The 8481-nt window shown below is 42.4% G+C and overlaps 1 long non-coding RNA gene across 2 annotated transcripts; it reads left to right on the top strand.

Annotated features, from left to right (window-relative positions):
* Positions 1-3981: 3981 nt before the first annotated feature.
* On the top strand, positions 3982-7192 carry LOC133733090 (uncharacterized). Of its 2 annotated transcripts, XR_009857489.1 has the most exons (6): positions 3982-4572; positions 4698-4866; positions 5156-5232; positions 5691-5853; positions 5992-6070; positions 6877-7192. It is a non-coding gene; the product is annotated as an uncharacterized LOC133733090 (long non-coding RNA). The 2 variants fall into 2 exon arrangements; XR_009857488.1 differs by lacking the exon at positions 4698-4866.
* Positions 7193-8481: the final 1289 nt, after the last annotated feature.

The following is an 8481-nucleotide window of genomic DNA, read 5'->3' as shown; positions in this document are numbered from 1 at the left end:
CTCCTCACACATGAATTTATCAACTACCACATCTATAGGATAATCACATGACCGGCATGATTTCACTCTTGGTTCACACCTCTATATATATATATATGCTAGTGCACACTTGGCTCTCCATGCTAATATATTACTGTAGCTTCACATGACTCTAGCTTACAGAACACATACATTATTCTAGGTTCAAACCTTTACAATAATCTTGCCTATATTTCCAAGGTACATGCACTGACATGTCAATTACTTTAAGTCTATAACCATTCACACGTGCAATTATCCTCTTCAATCACAATGACTACATATTTTCAAGAGCATAATAGGCACAATTCACATGGCAACATCAGGACATATCTGCCTTACCCCATATTAATCATTTCCTTTCTTTATTATGAGGGAAACTCGAATTAAATAAACCATGCCAGGTAGTGGTGCTAGCCAAAATTATCAAAGTCCTACTATATGATCAATGTACAATTACATTGTACCCTTTTGTTATATATACGTGATCATTTCCCTTTTTTATATGGTCAATTTAATCACACTCCTGTCACTTGAAGTACAACATTTCTCATGCTTTTCCCCGCCCAAGTGCAAACAAATAATCCATTTTGTTACTTGGTCAGTTTATTGATATGGATAAAATGCTAATCATTTACCTTATGTTAAGGAGACGCAGTCACCGAGTACCGCTTCAATTAACGAGGCTTCTACTAAGGAACTTCGTCGGAGCAATGGAGCGTCATGCTTGGATAACTCCAACAGGATTTGAGGTACCTATACCAATTTCTCCTCCAACTCGCTCCAAATCGGCATAAGATAAGTAACTATATCTTCTCTTTTACACTCTTTCAATTAGAGCCTTTGCCATGACTATACATGTCTCCATGACCCTTAAGCATGCCTACACAATGTTATTAGCAACTTTACTACAAGTACATGCTACACACATACATGCTTAAATTCACTTTCATGTGACGTTCATCTAGAAGCTTGTGTCACTTACGACTTAATTAAACATGCTCGGATAAACGACTAGCTGGCTCGGGTTATGACTCGCTTGGGTATCGAGTATGGCCACGACTTGTGCTTGGGCCACGCCCCGCATGCTCGCACAACGCCTACACACTCAACTACACCCAACTTGCTCGATCATGTCCAACATGCTTTACTTAAGCCCCAAGTTCACAAACGCTTCATACCCTCACCGGGACTCCTCCCACAATTTTATATGGACACCCATTACACTTGCCACTATCTATTGTGCGTGTTATATGGCCATAAGATCCACATATACAACTACCAACATTTTACATGTTCATACACATTAATGGAATATTGAATTCTTCTACCATTTGTTGCTCACTACAAATCGAATTCTTTTCGCATTCCATTAATACGGACGGTAACCAATACAACAAGCATTCTACATATGCGCGTTTCTTTTTGTCTCATTGTGCAGGATTAAACGAGTCCCTTCTTGCTTAAGGAGTTCGGGGACTTGTAGGGGCTCCGTGTCGCCCGGTCACTTATGCTTGATGACTTCATGCTTATAACTCCCTAACCAAGAAGCTCCTCTTGCTTGCGGACTTCGGAGACTTGTAGATACCTCTACTAGCAAGACTAGTTTGCTATCTCACCAAGCATAAGTAACACGCTCTTTGGGACACCCACAAGCCATGGTGAGGCCCAACCGCTACTTGCATCTTGTAGCCCTATGTTCAAGCTACGCTACGGTATCCGGAAGTCGCAAATCCGTCGCCGGGAAGCCACCTTTCCGGCCTTGCCAAGTTGCCTTCACAAACATGCTTTTTAGACTAGAATAGTGATTTCTACATCCCACATCTAAGAAAATCTAAATGAGGGAGCCTCCTTCCCCTATAAAAGGAGACTCCTTCTCACTTATTCCATATCCAATACTCCATTACATCTTTTGTAATCCCCTTGGGCCGCAAGGCTCAACTCACTAGTGTAACATTCAAGTGGACGTAGTTTCCCACTAAGGCGGGAAACGAACCACTATACATCTCGTGTCACTCTCTCTCTCTCTCTCTCTCTCTAAAGCTAACTAGAGATCCCACGGATCACAAACGTTAACAGTGACTAACTTTCGGACTGATTGTAGTAAAAGCGCCGAGAAGGAAGCCCCGGAAAGGTAAGGAGGACGACAGAATGGACGACAACCAGCTGATGGAAATGTTGATGGGCCAAGGAGAAGACGCCCTTCACATTGAAGTCGACCTGGGGTCGAAGGCTACGGGTCGGTCCGTTGAAGAAACCCTGCTGGAGATCGCTGATGCAGGATACGGGGAACCTGACCCTGATGCTCCTGTGACCCAGGTCGAGCATCCTTCTGTTGGGGATGTCATCACTATAGCCGATTCCGGAAGGGAGAAGGTACCGCCCTCCGTATCTCTTTCTTCTCGGTCCACTGGAAGCGATGAAGCCTTGCTTCCCGGTGAGAAGAACAGATCACATAGGCACCGGCACCGGAGCGGGGATAAGCAGGAGGTGACGTATACCTGCCGGGATGTTAAGGTATCCAGGGTGAAGAGGCAAAAGAAAAATCATCCGGGACCAGAGTCGTCGATCTCGCTTGGCATGCTGTCTCCCGCCATACCGGTAATCCCCAAGAAGCCCATCAAGCAACTGTTGAGTGAGTACAGGGTTGCTGACAAAAAGTTTGTGCGGTCCATGCTCGGCGACCTGAAGGACATAGACCTCGACCGGGTGCGGGCCAAAGATAATACCCCTTAAGAGAATCGCCGCCTTGCCCGGGAGTCAATGATGCGGGTATGGGTTAGCTTTACCCTTTAGTTGTAACTCTATATATATATATTTTTTTTTGTGGTGTAGCTAACGGTGTGCTTGCAGGCACTTTACAATGTGTACGCGATTGACGCCAGTGAGGAAGATACGCACCTGAAGGAGGAGGTCAGCAGTCTCTTCGGGCAGGTGAAGTATCTGCATGGGGAGAAAGCCAAGCTGGAGAAGGAGCGGGATTCCTTGAAGAAGAAGATTGAGTCCTTGACTATGATGGTTACCGAGCTGGATGCGGCAAAGCAACGAATCGCGGAGCTTAAGGACGAAATGTCTGAGGCGAGGGATGAGGTGAAGAGTGCTCGGGACTCTGAAAAAGAAGCTGCAGAATCTGCCACGTCATGGAAGGCGAGGGCAGATCACTTGGAGGAGCGCCTTCCCTTGGAGAGGCATGAGGCCGTGGAGGAGTACAAGGGCTCCCAAGAGCTTATGGATATGCTGATTGCTGCTCAAGACAAGGCCGTGATTATGAAGTTCAAGGAGTGGGTGGCAGCCGGGTATCTAGATGAAGCCAAATTCCGGTGGGGGCTTCTTGAGAAGAAGAAGAAAGATCAGGAGGCGGCAGCCAAGTCTGGTGCCGGTGGATCCCAGAGTGCCAGCCGCGACCAGTAGTCCTTGCATTTCCCCTTCTTCTTTTTTATTTTTTTTATTTTTTATTTTTTAGTAGAAATTATCCTTGCCCTGAACAATGGCTTAATTCCTTTGCCTGGTAGTCCAGGCTTTTTGTGAATGGAAATTTTTTGAACTTGAATGGGAATTGGAAAGGAATTAAAATTTCTAGGATTTTATACCTTGCTTTAAGCATTTACTTGCATCACTTATTATCGGAATAGAGTAATTGACAATAGCTATGTCCGGAAATGCCCGGTGTAGGTAAAAAAAATGCTAGAAATGGTCTGAATAATTCATTTTTCCATTCAAGTACCACATGGTGGTTAATACAGAATGAGTACCCGATGGGTAGCTTGCCATAGCTGTATGGTCAAAAAGCAAAAGCTAGGACAAGATGCTCCGGGAGCTACTTGTAATAGTACCGTAGGCGCTGGGTATTCCATGGATGCCGGGAAACAACTCCGTCCATGTCCCGGATGTAAAAGGTTGCGGGGCCTACTTCTTCAATCACTACAAAAAAGAATTGTTTTAGCTTCACCAATTTGCGTCGGCCTTCAATTGCCGTCGCCAATGCCTCCTCTTTTGCGACGGCAAAAACTGAGGGGTCGCGATTGTGCAAAATATTTGCGACGGTAACAACTGCCGTCGCCACTGGGCGTGGCAAACCCAATGGTTTACTTTGGCAAGAGTTAGCCGTAGTAAAATACTAAGACGTTTTGCGACTGTAAAAGACATGCCGTCGCATTTCTTCAATTCTCCCGTGGTATGAAAACCACGACAGTCGCCCTCTGCTCAAAAAGAAAAGAAAAAACTCTCTCAAAACGGAGGCCGATCTCTTCGTCTCTCTTGTCCTCCCTCTCTCTCCGTCATCGCAAATCCCATCTTCCGCCAATACTTCTGTCTAAGCTCTTCCTTATCGGCAAACCAGATTGGGGAAATCTTTTGGGGGTATCGTTCAGATCTAGATCCCTCACCTGCAAAAGAGTCAATTGGGTCGCATATCGTAAACGACGTCGGTGAGTCAGTTTCCGGGGAGCTCTAGCTGGCTGGAGACCAGAGCTAAGATGGGTTTCAGTTTAGGATTCTTGGTCGGCATCTTTGGAGTTCTAATTCTCTCTCATGCCGCTTAATCAACTGTTCAGTGTAAGCCCCTAAACTCCCAATATATACAAATAGATATATGAAATTGAATTTCAGAACAATAATTGTAGGGTTTCATTGTGATTGATAGTCAGATTGTTTTTTAGATTGGTTTCATTTGGTTACAGATAAGTTGATAGTTGAAGATTATGGAGGAAGAGTTTTCAGGACCTCCAATCACTGTAAGATTAGGAATGCAGATTTAATTAGCTAAAATGGGTCTGGTTTGGTTTTAATTGTTGACCTATCTGAAAGTGAATTACTGGGAATACAGGTGGTGGCAAAATTGGTTCTAGGGTAAGTGTTGAGTTTGCGGGCACGACTCACTTTTATGGGTCTGGTTTCTGTTTTCGCAGGTTTCTGTCCTCTGTTTTCTTTTAATTAATTAGCATAGCAAATGATCTCCAAAATCCCTAAAAATTTACCGGTATCCAGTTTAGTATGTTAGCTTAGTGTCTATAAAATTTCATTGATATCTGAGTAGTTTAGGTTATGTTTTTTTTATCGTTTTGGTTTCTGGTCAGAGTAGTTAATCTGTTTTATGTTCATTAGTTTAGTTGTTATTCAATCTTCGTTTTGGTTTCAGAACTTGTTGTAGCAGTGTAAGAGAAAGTCATGATTGACCAATGTGAAGGATTGCTGGCTTCAGCAGTAGCTATGCAGGTATAATAATGTGGCCATATGTATTAACAAACTGTGAAAATACTTTTCTTTCTTTAGTAACTCAGTCTTTAATTAGTTTTTGAATTCTAGCTTGTATATATATTCATCAGTTGAAACTATGAATGACTAATGGGATCAATAATAAGATGAATAGATAGCACAATCTCGACATGCATAATACATGAATTGTTAGTCCAAAGGGCTCATTACAGCATACATTGAATTGAATTGTCAATGCTTTTGTTAGTTCATTTATGATTGGTCAATAATTCATTTATGGCGTAGGAAAAGATCTTACTTACATTGGATATTTGTCGAATAGGCTGATATGTTCTCATCAGTTGAATGGCATATTAGGTAGTAGTTGCTTTAGAGCATAGTCTGTTTCAAGAGTGATTTAGAAGCCTTGCCAGATTTAGAGCATGGTCTGTTTTTGATTATATACATGATATTTCCAGATTAGGTTTTGGCTTAGAACATATCACTCTGGTTGGCTTAGAACCTACAAAAGAGTATCAATAAATTTTTTGTCGCTGGGTATCAAGAAAATGATAAAGAAATATGTCTGGTACCAGGTTTTAGAGACTAGCTCAACTCCTTCCTAGACACTTATTTTTCTGAGTAAGTTCTACTCTGGTTTATATGCGGTTAATTGTGTTTCTGTTTATGTGCATTAGCAACTCTTATCGTCAGTGATTTATAGGCTTCTATTGTCTCTATTTTTGACTTTATTACCTTGATGTTTTATGTACATCACAGATATGGCATGGGTCCCATCTACTTTGATGAAGGTGCAAGGAACTCAAGACGACACCAACTGGAAACAAGAGCATTGGATGTATGACTACTCTCTCTATGTTTCTAATATAACAAATTTTGGTTAAGTTTTTCCAGTTTGAAACAGCTCCTGGAAATCAGTTTACATTTTTTGTTTCATTACCATGCGTATTGTAGTTTAAATGTTGCTTTTGTTTGAACCTTCCAATTTTTGTTTCCTGCTAATACTACCATGCTCAAGCATTGAAAATCTTTAAATTGACATTGGAGCAGTCATTAAACAAAGGAGAAGGATTTGCCTCATCTGTTCAAACCTGTAAGGAATGATGCATGCTTCAGTTTGACCATGGATATGCAAGTAGTGTTTGTATAATTGAAATTATGAGATTTTGTTGCTTATAATTGAAAGAATAAATGCCTGAGATTTTGGTTTTTTTGCTGGTGATGGTCACATATTTGCAAAACACATTGTTTTTGTTATTTCTTAACATGCATTTGAATCACCTTGATGATTCTCCCCTTTTCCTTCCTTACATTATACACTTGCACTGTCGATTCCTTATATTCTTTGGAAGAGTCAGTTTTAGCTGTGTGACTACTGTGGTTTGATACTTGCTGGATGCACTAGAAACTTTTAGTTCCATTGCAGCTCTGGGCATTGATTTTCTTCTAATGATTAGCCTTTGGTGTAGGTTTTGATAGAGCTCTTTATAACCTGAATTTCTTGAAGTTACTAATATGGCTCTCTTAAGAACTATTTGTTTTCTCAGTTTATCTGCAAACTTGCTGCTACTTGCTACATATTCAACTACTGGTATCCATTCTTATTCCCTTCTGCTGCATTCTTACTTTGTCTTGACTAATTAGGTGACCTTCTGTGAGGAGTCGAAAGCAGTTAATTAAAGGATCTGCAGACTCAAAACCAACAAATGCTGTGAACAAGGAACTAGCTAAAGATGCGGAGTCTGAACTGCAATCATAGACAAGTTTTTTGCCAAGTTTAACCATTTTTTGAAATATGCACATATACACCTACTTGGTTAGCATATTTTGAAATCTGGCTAAAGTACCAGATTTTGGATCATGTAAAACAATGTCTAATGTAATATATAACGCACTTATATAGTGTACCTATTTCGCTAGTTTAATTATCGTTTGAGACTTTGTTGGCTCTGTACTTATAGATTATCTTGTTTGCATAATTAAGTAATTAAACAGAATGTCAATTGTATGTGTTTTGTAACAAAAAAAAATAATATTTTTTTATTTATTAATAATTCATATTTTGCGACGGCATTGTTTCCGTCGCAAAAATTCAGTTGCGGTAGGTGGCGTCGCTATTGACCTTTGCGATGGCGTAGTTGCCGTCGTCAAACCTCAAGCTACGGCGTAATTGCCGTCGCAAATAGCAATGGCGACGCCCTCAACGACAGCGGAAAAATTGCCGTCGCCATTGGTCTTTTGCGACGGCAATTTGACTTTCCGCGACGGCATTGTGCCGTGGCCATTTGAATTCTTTTTTGTAGTGAATGATCTCGTAAGGGCCTGTCCAGGATGGATCCAGTCCCCGGGGCTCTGGGTAGACCTGCTTCATGACCCAGTCCCCCAACTTCAGTGTCCGGGATTGTACCTTGGCATCATAATAACGAGCTATCCTCCGCTTGTTTGCCAAGTTATGCATGTGCGCCACATCCCGCCGTTCCTCGAGTAAATCAGCATCGAGCTGTAGGCCCTCTGAGTTGGTACCCGCATCGAAGTATTCGATCCTGGGACTCTGTACTTGTGTTTCAATAGGGAGAACCGCTTCAGATCCGAAAGCCATGCAGAATGGGGTCTCTCCAGTGGCCTCCGTTGTTGTGGTCCTAATAGCCCACAAAACTTCCGGGAGTTTAGCAGCCCAAAGACCCTTGGCTTCGTCGAGCTTCTTTTTTAGTATCTTCTTGATTATCTTGTTGACAACCTCGACCTGACCGTTGGTATGGGGGTGAGCCGGGGATGCATAGAGGATCCTAGTGCCCAGGTTTTTTGTGTAAGCCCTCAACTCATCATTGTCGAACTAGGTACCATTGTCCGTGACTATGGTGTCCGGGACTCCAAACCTGCAATAGATGTTCTTCCATAGGAAGTTCTTCACTTTTTCCGTGGTGATAGCGACAAGAGGTTCTGCTTCTACCCACTTTGTTTGGTAGTCCACAGCGACAATGGCGTATTTGAAATGTCCCACTGCTGTGGGAAGTTTACCGATTAAGTCCAGGCCCCACTAACAGAACGGCCAAGGTGCAAGGAGGATGGAAAGGGCAATGGGCGGTGCCCTTGGGATATTTGCATACATTTGGCACTTGTGGCAAGAACTAGATATTGTTTGAGCTAGGGCCGACATGGTTGGCCAGAAATATCTTGCCCTTAGGGTCTTGTGTGCTAAAGACCGGGCTCCAGCATGATTACCGCATACACCAGCGTGTGGTGTATGTC

This window comes from Rosa rugosa, chromosome 2 (assembly GCF_958449725.1).
Source record: "Rosa rugosa chromosome 2, drRosRugo1.1, whole genome shotgun sequence".
In the NCBI taxonomy this organism is placed as follows: domain Eukaryota; kingdom Viridiplantae; phylum Streptophyta; class Magnoliopsida; order Rosales; family Rosaceae; genus Rosa; species Rosa rugosa.
The sequence above is the reverse complement of the archived record's forward strand: the minus strand, read 5'-3'. Positions and strand labels throughout refer to the sequence as shown.